General features: G+C 40.2%; 1 protein-coding gene across 1 annotated transcript in view; it reads right to left on the reverse strand.

Moving 5' to 3' along the window:
* The window catches only part of desi2 (desumoylating isopeptidase 2), a 44,436-nt gene that overhangs the window by 16,509 nt on the left and 14,746 nt on the right, over nt 1-13,181 (reverse strand). The gene's annotated exons all lie outside the window — the stretch shown is intronic.

A 13,181-nucleotide genomic window follows, 5' to 3' on the forward strand; every position in this document is an offset into this window, starting at 1 on the left:
ATAATGATCGGTTGCCCCTGTATGATGTGGATGACATATTCATCATACCAATTCTATATTACATTCTCTAACATTGCTTGTTCAGATACTTCTTAATTTCTTTATTTTTCTGGATTATGTGTTTTTTTACTTTTTTATTTTATTGCTAGGTATTACTGCACAGTTGGAGCTAGAAACAAGCATTTCACTGCACCTGCGATAACATCTGCATATTGTGAACGTGACCAATAAATGTATTTTATTTTGATTTTTTTAATTGGCATCTGGCGCCACCGTGTTCTCATCAGCCAGGTCCCCAGTCCTACTACTGCTCCGAGTTGATGGAGAGAGCCATCAGTAAGAGAGCTAGTGTCATTATCTAAGGAGGTTGAAGGCTCTGTTCTACTGAATGAAACACAATTTTATTAGGCCTCACGGGGCTCTGATGTGCCAGCAAACAGGGGAGTCTAAGATGGAGCATGTTAATGATCATTAACTCTAACGGAGTTCCACATGCCCTCAGTGTGCTGAGAGACAACTGGAGGAGAAGCAGAAGATAGATGTTACCTCCCTCATAATTTGTTTTGAATAGGACATTTCTGGGCTATTTTAGTGTAATGTAAGGTTATACAGTACGCGTTAGGCTATAGCCCTAACTTCATGTTCTCAATCCACTTATTCTAAATGAAAGACAACAATAAATCACTGCCCAACAGCACACAATCGGAGAGCATAGTTTTCTATGAACTAAAATCCTCCTTCTTTGGTCGATGCCCCAGAGTCCCATGCAGTCAGTCTACATAGCTTAAACTGAGATGTGCCTGGGAAATGTCAAATATGAAAGGTTACATCTGGACCATCAGTCCTTCCGCTGAACAAAGCAGTCTCTCAGATCTGACATACAGACAGGAGCGCTTCATAGATGACCGACTCAGAGCCAAAATTGGAAAACCAAAGTGCTAGTGACCTAATAAAGCTTGTGCATACTAGGTTTGGTTTGCTCCTAGCAGACCTCTACTGGGCGAAGTGAACATCTGTTCCACGGATACTCCTTTAAAAAGACAAAAAAAAAACGGAAAAAAACTAGAAAAAAGTTGCAATAGTACCGTTTGTCCCTCTTAAGACGCTGTAACTAGGATCAAAAGTCTGAATTAATCCAAGATAAAAAAAATAATTAAAAAAATTGAGTTATAGGACTATGCCGAGGTCTTAGTCGAGCAATTTTACATCTAACTAAGATGTTTGGTATAGTATTTCTCAAGTGAAAACATTTGTATGAAACCAGGTCTCTCGTTGAATGACAACAAACACTTCAATGAAGAATCCCTACTGTTGACCTGACGAAGGGGAGTTGACTTCAGCTACCGAACATCAGCTTGCCTCAGGGGAAAAATGTGCGCATGAACAGGAGAAAGAAAACCTTTCCGAAGACCAAAACGTCACAAAATGTTATCATAATATATATTATATTTTGAGTATACAAAACATGAAGAACCTGCTCTTTCAATGACGGACTGACCAGATGAAAGCTATGATCCCTTATTAATGTCACTTGTTACATCCACTTCAAATCAGTGAAGATGAAGGGGAGGATACAGGTTAAAGAAGGATTTCTAAGCCTTTAGACAATTGAGACATGGATTGTGTGCCATGGGCAAGACAAAATATTGAAGTGCCTTTGAACAGGGTATGGTAGTATGTGCCAGGTCAACAGTCCCCTGTGTGTTTCAAGAATGGTCCACCACTCAAAGGACACCCAGCCAACTTAAACAACTGTGTGAGGCATTGGAGTCAACATGGGCCAGCATCCCTGCGGAACACTTTCGACACCTTGTAAAAGACATGTCCAGACGAATTGAGGCTGTTCTGAGGGCAAAGGGATGCAACTCAATATTAGGAAGGTGTTCCTAATGTTCTGTATACTCAGTGTATGCATGAACTGTTTCGGCTCGGAAGCATGCAGACGCCTTTATCCCCAGGTAACCATGGCAATTTGATCTACTTGTACAATCTGGTCGTGCCCGCCCCTGTAGATTAAATACGGACGGATCGTTAGAACTGCCACATCATTATATTGTTGGCAGTTCCGTCTGTGTCATTGCAGTGGATTCAGTCTGTCACTTTCAGGTCCAAGCCATTACTCACCTTCAAATTATTCAAGGTGATGTTCGTTTGTCTATTTGACAGAAAACCCGTAGACTACTGTAATAAGCCTGTATTTTCCCCATTCTTACTCTTGCACACACCCCTGCTAACACACATTGTCATGTCCTTAACAGCATGCGTCACAACTCAGAGAGAAGAGAGAGCTTGACAGCTGCTAATTAAATGGCGGCCTCCTGCCTCCCACTTTCACTGCAGTCTCCCAGAAAAAAAGATTCATACCGATAGGAAAAGTTTTTTATAGCATAATCACACCTCAAAAGAATAACAGGAGCCTCTTTCCTAACAAAGAGGGTCTTCAGACGACTAAGAATGTTCGTAAAAATACCCTCGGCTACACAAATTATTGCAATGTAAACTTGCAAACTTGTCATGCTCGACCACTCCCTCCAGAGGAAGCACACGACACTCGCCCGACAGTTGCCAAACTAAGCAGGGCAGTGTAAACAACATTTTCTCCTTGAGCCAACACTTTTCTAGTATGTTTTTTTTTTTTTATAGCAAAGCAATGCTTTGGAAACAGCTGAAATGTACAGACATTTTCCTTTATTGAAATTGTAGTAGCAGCCTTTTACATTCTGAAAATAAAGGTTCACCACACAAATGTAAAAAAAATCTGGACACTGGATGCAGTCAGCCTAAATATTTTGTTTAAACTTGTTAAGACACTGCGGAACCTGAATTTTCCAGAGCAGATTATGGATAAATACTTTTTTCATCTTTCTATCTGTAAAACACTCAAGACGTGTATGTAAAATGCATTTTTGCCGCATTTTTTACAAATAAAATGTTATCTAGAATAAAACAAATGTAAAACATATCAACAATTCCCTCTGGGCAAGTCTGGAAAATATATGTAATGATAACCACACAAAATTTGGTGTATAAAGATTATTCTGAATCTGAGAAAAAAAATTGTTTACGCTTTGGAAGAGTGACTTTCGGGAAATAGCGGTTAAAGACAAGTACACGGAATTAAGACTACCAAACTTCTAATTAGTTTGAAGAGATGGTCATTGGGTCTAAGTTAAGTAGGCAAGTTTAACATTCTCTATGAAATGGGCTTTGAAATGATTGATGCATGTCCATTTTATAGTGGCTAAAATCCATACAAAATGTTGATAACAGTAGTATGATAAACTAAAGAAAACATACATTTCCATCAAGTTTGACATGGTTTACTTTTTGAAAATACTCAATTCAAAAATGGACCAAAATACCAACAAATCTGAAAATGTACGGTACAGTTGAAGTCGGAAGATTACATACACCTTAGCCAAATACATTTAAACTCAGTTTCACAATTCTTGACATTTGTAAAAATGTCTGTCTTAGGTCAGTTAGGATCACCACGTTATTTTAAGAATGTGAAATGTCAGAACAATAGTATAGAGAATTACTTATTTCAGCTTTTATTTCTTTCATCACATTCCCAGAGGGTCAGAAGTTTACATGCACTCAATTAGTATTTGGTAGCATTGCCTTCAAATTGTTTAACTTGGGTCAAACATTTCAGGTAGCCTTCCACAAGTTTCCCACAATAAGTTGGGTGAATTTTGGCCAATTCCTCCCGACAGAGCTGGTGTAACTGAGTCAGGTTTGTAGGCCTCCTTGCTCACACACACTTTTTCAGTGTTCTATGGGATTGAGGTCAGGGCTTTGATGGCCACTCCAATACCTTGACTTTGATGTCCTTAAGCCATTTTGCCACAACTTTGGAAGTATGCTTGGGGTCATTGTACATTTGGAAGACCCATTTGCGACCAAATTCTAACTTCCTGACTGATGTTGCTTTAATATATCCACATAATTTTCCTCCCTCATGAAGCAATCTATTTTGTGAAGTGCACCAGTACCCCCTGCAGCAAAGCACCCCCACAACATCATGCTGCCACCCCCATGCTTCACGGTTGGGATGGTGTGCTTCGGCTTGCAAGCCTCCCCCTTTTTCCTCCAAACATAACGATGGTCATTATGGCCAAATAGTTCTATTTATGTTTCATCAGACCAGATGAAGGATGAACCAGACATGGAGTTCGACAATTTTTTGGCTCATTTTTTTTGGCTCATTTCTTTTGATTTTCCCATGATGTCAAGCAAAGAGGCACTGAGTCTGAAGGTAGGCCTTGAAATACATCCACAGGTACACTCAAATGATGTAAATTAACGTATCAGAAGCTTCTAAAGCCATGACATAGTTGACTGTGCCTTTTAAACAGAAAATTATGTAAACCTCGGACCCATTGAAAATGTGATAGATTATTTAACTTATAATTAACTGTGTCTGTTTACAATTGTTGGAAAAATTACATGTGTCATGCACACAGTAGATGTCCTAACCAACTTGCCAAAACTTTTGTTTGTTAACAAGAAATGTGTGAAGTGGTTGAAACACTTAGGTTGGAGTCATTAAAACTAGTTTATGTAAACTTCTGACTTCAAGGATAGGTGCAAAAACATAATTTCAGCCTTAACCACTAAAAAATCTGCTCGACCAGGTCTGTCCGAAAGGCGGTGTTAAGCTAGGCTAGCCAGGTGATTAAAACGATCACCCATCAGCACCATTACAACCTTGGCAGCAGCAAAGAGCCCAATTAACTCAGGGAGATGTCTTAAACACAGCTAGGCTGAGTGAGCTGATCCAGCACAGATCAGCGACACCCAAGAGATTCCCTGCTACTGATAGAGAAGACACAGCTCATACTGTAGGCCTACATCTGGTAGTGAAGCAAAAGAGAAAACGCATCACTATTTGTTTGTGAAATAGCAAGGAACCAGAGATATAAGAAATAGTTATAAATCGCCTAGCTAACAGACTGTAGTGGCAAGCCTATTTCTTGCATGTAACTTTAAGACTGGACACATTGTAACATACATGTGAAAAGGGACTGTTAAAACATACTTAACATCAAGTACTTAAGAACAGTGCATGCAGAGGCTAGCAGTGAACAGTGGTCTATTAAAGTTTAGCTCTCTTCCCAACCACCCTTGGGTTGCGTTCAGTAGGGCACACCACAGCAAACATTTTGTTGGACAAGGTAGTACATTAACGTCATTTAGCAGACGCGCTCATCCAGAGTGAGTGCATACATTTTCATATTGGTCCCCCATACCAACTGAGCTACACATAGTAGCTCCCCATTTCAAAAAGTTCTCTCCCTAAGAAACACAACCCTGGTCTCTGTGTGGCTGGCTCCTCTGCTGTGTCAGTGCGGAGTGACTCAAGGCCTCTGGCAGTCTACTTTGCTCCCACCACATCCAGACACATGCTCTGCTGCTCGTGTAGCCCGCCAAAGGCCCCTGGATCGGCTGGAGGCCTCCACAGACCTAATTTCCCTCTGTCTGCTATGAGTAGCAAGCACATGGTGTGTAGAAAGAGAGAGAGATCCCAATAAACAGGAGATATGTCTGGAAAATGACATAAAATTGTTTTTCTGAAGCCAGCTCACTGTTAACTTATCAGGCCTAACGAAGCTAAATAGTACCAAAAAATACCATTTCCAAAAGCACCAGATGGGGCTAATGATTTACACACACACACAATGACCGATAAGCGGTGCTGTGTTAAAGCCACCGTGTCTCCATCTTGGCACTCCCCACCAGTGTGAAAAAATATTTAGGAAGTTATAGAAATGCAGTTGTCCTCCTGCTCAGTTGTGCATTGGGGTCTCCCACTCTTTCTATTCTGGTTTGAGCCAGGTTGCACTGTTCTATGAAGGGAGTAGTACACAGAGTTGTACAAGATCTTCAGTATCTTGGCAATTTCTCGCATGGAATAGCCTTAATTTGTCAAAACAAGAATAGACTGACGAGTTTCAGAAGAAAGGTCTTTGTTTCTGGCCATTTTGAGCCTGTAATCGAACCCACAAATGTTGATGCTCCAGATACTCAACTAGTCTAAAGGAGGCCAGTTTTATTGCTTCTTTAAATCAGCAAAAGTTTTCAGCTGTGCTAACATAAATGCAAAAGGGTTTTCTAATGATAAATTAGCCTTTTAAAATTATATACTTGGATTAGCTAACACAACGTGCCTTTGGAACACAGGAGTGATGGTTGCTGATAATGGGCCTATGTAGATATTCCATTAAAAAAAATCTGCCGTTTCCAGCTACAATAGTCATTCACAACATTAACAATGTCTACACTGTATGTCTGATCAATTTGATGTTATTTTAAAAATGGACCAAAAAAAGTAATTTTATTTCAAGGAAATTTCTACATGATCCCAAACTTTGAACGGTAGTGTATACTTAAAATATAAAATGCAACACGTGAAGTGTTGGTTGCAATTTTTATGAGCTGAAATAAAAGATCCCAGAAATTTGATACCCACAGTAATCTTATTTCTCTCAAATTCTTTGCACAAATTTGTTCATCCATCCACCGGACAGATGTGGCATATCAAGGAAGCTGATCCTCAGTTTCATCAGCTGTCCGGGTGGCTGGTTTCAAACAATCCCACAGGTGAAGAAGACAGATGTGGAGGTCCTGGGCTGGAGTGGTTACACATGGTTTGCGGTTGTAGGGCCAAATTGGAAATAATTCCAAATTCTCTAAAACGACGTTGGAGGCAGATTATGGTCGAGAAATGAACATTCAATTATCTGGCAACAGCTCTGGTGGACATTCCTGCAGTCAATATGCCAATTGCACACTCCCTCAGAATTTGAGACATCTGTGGCATTGTGTTGAGTTACAAAACTGCACATTTTAGAGAAGCCTTTTGTCCCTAGCACAAGGTGCACCTGTTTAATGATCATGCTGGTTATGGTTAATCAGCTTCTTGATATTCCACACCTGTCACGTGGATGGATTATCTTGGCGATGGAGAAATGCTCACTAACAGGAATGTAAACTCATTTGAGCACAACATTTTAGAGAAATAAGCTTTTTGTGCATATGGAACATTTCTGGGATCTATTTCAGCTCATGAAAAATGGGACACTTTCCATGTTGCGTTTATATTTCTGTTCAGTATAATTGCATTCTAAACTGAAGATCATGATTAGCTGATTATTGGAGTCAGGTGTGTTAACTGGTGCTAGGGAAAAAGTTTGACACCAATCAGGCCCCTGAGGACTGGAGTAGCCCATCTCTGAGATTGGACCAGTGTCTCTTGAATTATTGATGCAGCTGCCTGATCTGTGTCATTGAAGATAGGGAATCCTCAATTTACATCCCCAATCCTCCAAAACATCCGTTTGGGAAAACAGGCCGACAATATTGTCACCAGGGCCCATACATTTATATTTCCCAATGATACATTCCTGTTTGCAGCACAGGATATTAAAATCTATTAAGACTACCCACTGTCTCCTGTTGTTAATATACAATTTTCACGACAGTGACGACTACAGACGGATGCTTCTGCTCTGAAGAGGGAAAAGTAGGCTACTTGAAAGAAAAGCTACCATTTTAGAGGGTGTTCTTTCCTACTTACACATATTCTCTCCATTCCCTCATAAGCACATGAAAAGCAAATGATGCATAAACAGAAGCACTCTTGAAACTAACTGGCAGAGCTGTTTTTTCCATGCATAAGTGTGCATTTGCATTGCAAAACCAATCAAGATTTGTTTCAAATTGAGAACAGTTAGATAATCTTTTCCATCCAGCTTGACATCTTTAGTCATGCAAATTGAGTACAGGCTCATTCGGAGTGCTAGTATTATTGCAGAACTTTCATCTGCATTGAAAAAATATCTGTATTTTCCCTGTGACATTAGCACTGAGGTTAACATACTATTATTGCGTCTCCCAATTGCCACAGTTGCTAAAGTAGACAGAAATGAGTAGTGATGCAGATGCAGCTTGACTTAGTCACTCGTCTAATGTATGCATGAAATGCTAGGGATAAGCTCTCTTTAGAATCAAAAGGAGAACTTGAATCTGCTCTTTCAGAAAATCTGCCACTAGGCATTTGGTTTGAATAAAGTGAATGACTAGAGACATCTCAGTGAGTCATACTAGAGCCCTGGACAGGCATGAACTTTAAGCCCGAGCCCTAACCATGACTGCGGTGTTCAGGCCCCTACCCTAGTACCCAGGTCTGATTGAGACTTCAACATTTAAAGGTCTGGGCCTGTCCGAAATCATACATAATTTCCTCAGTAAAGCCATTTGCTGCTCCTCTGTCACTCGCTCCCTGTGCACGGCAGGCTTTGCATGCGCTCTGCTCATGGGTCTGGGTCTGCGAGTATCCATAGCAACGGCTCAGCTTGAAGTTAGAAGTTCACTTCTTTTCGTCACTGTAAACTCCGACAAAACTCAAGGAAGATTATTTTTTTCTGTGAAATATCTCTTCCGTTTTATATTTAACAGGATTAACGCACTTCTGACTCGGTTATGATCTTATTCAGATATGACTGTACTACGTAGAGCACAAGCAAATTGCTCAGCTTCAAAACGTTAGTGATCGATTTAGAGTAGTCGTTCCATGTCATTTCTGCAAGCCATGACACCCACCAGCTCAGATTGTTCTGAAACAATTTCTGTAGTTAGAAACAGATTAGATTAGCATTCCTGCAACATTATATCTTGAAATATAATTTGACCTGAGAAATTAAGCTAATTGACTGCACCCAAATTGGCTCTTTTTATTTATAGGATTCATATAATATCCAATAAATATAGTACCCAACATCCAATTTGGACTGAACTTTTTCTAACAATGAGTAAGGCATGAGGAATCCAAGTATTATGGAGCATAGTTTCTTCATCCTATGTATGGAATGTATTCTCAGTGAATTGTGTCCTGCCCCTATAGAAAAATGTGTCATTGATGTTCTATCCTATATCCTGATATTACCAGGTTCTGACCACTAGATAGTGCTGCTCCTGCAAGGTAATTTTTATTTTAAGAACTTGTGAATGATGCCCGATGTAAGGCAAGAAACAATGGCATGTTTTATAAAAATAAAAAAAATTATCATAGTCGCCTCATGTAGCCTAGCCCATATTTTTTGATAAGGTTTGGATCACAACTAAAGTGGCCAAATAACGTCTTAAAATTAAGCACATTATTCCGCTTTACAAGGGGTGTAGAGCCTAACTGGAATACATAAGCAGTGGGTGAGTTTTAAGTTTGGGAAAGAATTTACCATAAAAATGCACCACTATAATAAAAGCATTACATGCATAATCACATTTGCGGTATCTTTTGACAAGTGTTTATCCGCTAATGGAACATTCACGCTTATAGCCTACTGCCGTGTGCGATTTGCTGGGTTTATAATGTTAAGAAATAGCCTAATAGTTTATCAGCATATTAAGCTAAACATTCTAATATGTTGCGTCAGCCGCATTGCGTAAAACATTTTTTTTTATACTAGTGGTTGTATTAATTTGGGATCTATCGCATCCCACAACTGTCCCAGACTAGGTTTGGAATATTTATTTCTCGCATAGGTTTACTTTTTTTTACTATGGGTGATAGTAAATAACCATAGGCTAGTGCTTTTGATGTTTGTTAGGCTTACTCATCTTGTTGGCAGACAAAGATGTGTGGACAGTTATTCCAATATCTTCAATATACACAGAGGATTTAGATAAGGACGCACGCTGTTGTGTCCCGTATGAGTCTGTCTTCACTTATAGCCTGTGAGAAAGACCCAATCACATGATGGAGAGCCATGTGAGTGAGGCGCTTCGGAGCACACATCACTCAGGAAGAAGGTAATGATAATTATTATATTCAGCCCAAAGGCACAACGGCCACTGGCCGCATAAGGCATGGATTTTTTTACGGGGCATTATGGTCACACAAAGGGGACGCCGGGAAATTCGAGGCATTATCAAGTGCTTGTCAAATGGTGAATGAGAGACTGATTTAGTGTGTACAGCCTGTGCAAAAAAAACAAAAGAGCTCATGCAACTTTTTTCAAAACATCATTAGAGTCGAATCATGCAGCCTTGCAATGTATTAAAAATCCAAACAAAGCCTGTTTGTAGAACAAAAGTTACATTAATAACTCTACATGAATTAATATTTTTTTGTTAACCAACTCAACACAGAACAGCTGCATGTGCACTCAAATGGTTTGGAAAGAAATATCCTTTATTTTATTCAGCTTTGTTCAATTGTATTCTTCATACTAAAAAAATATAAAATATTGCCACGGAATTCGAAACAAATCTCTGCTAAATGAACTAATGTGGCCCCAAGAGCGACGTATGTTTGTTGAATGCTGAATGCTGAAAGCTGAAAGCGAGACCTCGGTTTATTGTTTTTGTAAAGCTGACAGTGTTCCCTTGAAAATCTTTATTTAACTAGGCAAGTCAGTTAAGAACAAATTCTTAGTTACAATGACGGCCTACCCCGGCCAAACCAGGACGACGCTAGGCCAAATGTTCGCCCCCCTATGGTACTCGCAATCATGGCCGAATGTGATGCAACCTGGACTCGAACAAGGTACTGCAGTGACCCCTCTTGCAATGAGATGCAGTGTCTTAGACCACTGCGCCACTTGGGAGCCCTCTATAAATATTGTTTTTATATACTTTTATTTTGGATCCTGCGGCTTTGTTTGGCTTAGTTGCTGTGAGTTCTGCCGTCTGCCCCGGGATCCTGACAGATTGCTCATAGGGGGACAGACACAGAAGGCCAGCTAGCCTAGCTGGCTCGGCGGTCTCAAATGGAGGTCGCTATATGAACATTCCCAGGGCTGCAGGAGCTGTTTACTTTGCTTTGTTCCGGGACAATGTGGACCGCGCTGACTTTCAATTGCTTGTGGAGGACTACAGGGGTGAAGTGGCTACTCTTAGCAAGCAGGTAGCAAACCTACACAAGCTACTGGGGAATCCATGACCGCCTACTTTTAATTTCACCCCAGTAGCCGGACGCCGCTCTTGTGGAAGTGACGCGGCCATGTCGGCTCTCCACAGCGAACTGGCCAGTGCTCAGCAGGGATCCATCCCGAAGGGTTCTCCCCTTTCCCTGGAGAACGGAGCTGTTCTCGACCCAACCAGCCATGGAGATACGTCACTCACCGTGGAAGTCAAAGAAAGCGTCCTCTGACAACTGGGGTCTCCTTGGAGACCATGAGGCTGCCTGAGAGACCAGCCCATTCAACATCACCAACTGTCATCGTCGTCAGCTCTATGGTGAGAAACATCTTGGTTCCCAATGCAAAAACCCTGTGCTACCCAGGTGCACAAGTACAGGACATCACAAGGCTGATTTTGACAGTTCTACGAAAGATGCCGGGAGCTGACGCTGTTGTAGTCCATGTGGGGTCAAAACGACATCAGGAGGGCTAGCTCGGAACCTCTGAAAACGGAATTTAAAGAACTGATTTTAACATTAAAAGATTCCAAAAAACAGCCAATCATTTCAGGTCTAGTACCATCGTTGGGTGTGAAAGATTCAACAGGCTACTGGGATTACACATCTGCCTAAAAGATTACTGTAGCTCTGTGGAATCACTTTTATAGGTAACTTTGACAACTCTCGAAAATAGTTCATCAAGGCTCCTGGACTCTGTACACTCATTTCAAGGCTGCGTTGAAACAATGACTTATCAATGACCCAAGACCAGCTCAGTTAATCCCTACCATTGTGACAATGAGTCATCAAAATGCTGCATTAAATGTACATTATCATAAGGGCGTTGGCCGACAATGTAAGTAACTTGATTTGTCCCTCGAACGGCCCTGAATACCTTTGTTGATCCTACATCTATTGTATGCAGTAATCATGTGCCTATGAACTATGAGTTATACTGTTAGCATTGAGGTGGTGTGCCCTAGTAGGAAGACCACTGTGTGCAGCTCACCCTGCACTATCAGCTCCAATATAAATAACATGAGCAAGTCTACTTCTGATAAGCTTCCCAGTAAAGCATTAAAAACAATCAAGCAACCCAGAAGTGCTAAAAATAGCCGATATTAACATATGCAGCCTGAGAAACAAGGTCCATGAAGTCAATCACTTGCTTCTAACAGATGACATTCATATTCTGACCATCTAAAACTCACTTAGATAATACCTTTGATACAGTGTTAGCAATACATGTTTATAACATCTACCGAAAATACAAAAATGACAACGGGGGCAGTGTTGCGGTCTATATTCAGAACCACCTTCCTGTAAAACTTAGACACAATCTCATGTTAAATACTGTTGATGTAATATGGCCACAGGTTCATCTGCCTCACCAACTTAAGCCCATTCTTGTGGGAAGCTGCTATAGACCAAGTGCTAACAGTCAGTTTCTGGATAATGCGTGTGAAATACTTGATAATGTATGTGATCAACAGAGAAGTATATTTTCTGGGTGATTTAAATATTGACTGGCTCTCATCAAGCTGCCCACTCAATATATATTTTTTAAACTAACCAGTGCCTGCAACCTGGTTCAGGTTATCGGTCAACCTACCAGGGTAGTCACAAACAGCACAGGAATGAAATCATCAACATGTATTGATCACATCTTTAATAATGCTGCAAAATGTTTATTTAAAGCAGATTACAAATCCATAGGCTGTAGTGACCACAATATAGTAGCCATAATAAAGAAAACCAAAGTACCAAAGGCTGGGCCTAATTTGTGTATAAGATGTCACATACAAGAAGTTTTGTATTGATTCATATGATGTTAAGAATATTTGCTGGTCTGTGATATGTAATGAGGAGCAACTAGACGATGCACTGGACACATTTCTGAATTTGCTTATTCCAGTTACTAATAAGCACGCACCCATTAAGAAAATGACTGTAAAAACTGTTAAATCCCCTTGGATTGATGAGGAATTGAACAATTGTATGGTTGAGATCGATTAGGCAAAAGGTATGACAAATAAGTCTGGCAGCCCGACTGTTTGGCAAATATACTGCAATTTAAGAAATCATGTGACTAAACTAAATAAATTATACTATGAAAAAAAAAGAACTATTCTAAAAAGCTTTGGAGCACATTAAAATAAAATTGTGAAAAAAGGCTAACTCGGCTCCATCATTCAGTTAATCAGGTGGCTCTTCATCACAAAACCCAATGATATTGCCAACTATTTAATTACTTGTTCATTGGCAAGATAAGCAA

Source organism: Oncorhynchus mykiss, chromosome 20 (assembly GCF_057628025.1).
Source record: "Oncorhynchus mykiss isolate SJ-2025 chromosome 20, ASM5762802v1, whole genome shotgun sequence".
NCBI lineage: Eukaryota > Metazoa > Chordata > Actinopteri > Salmoniformes > Salmonidae > Oncorhynchus > Oncorhynchus mykiss.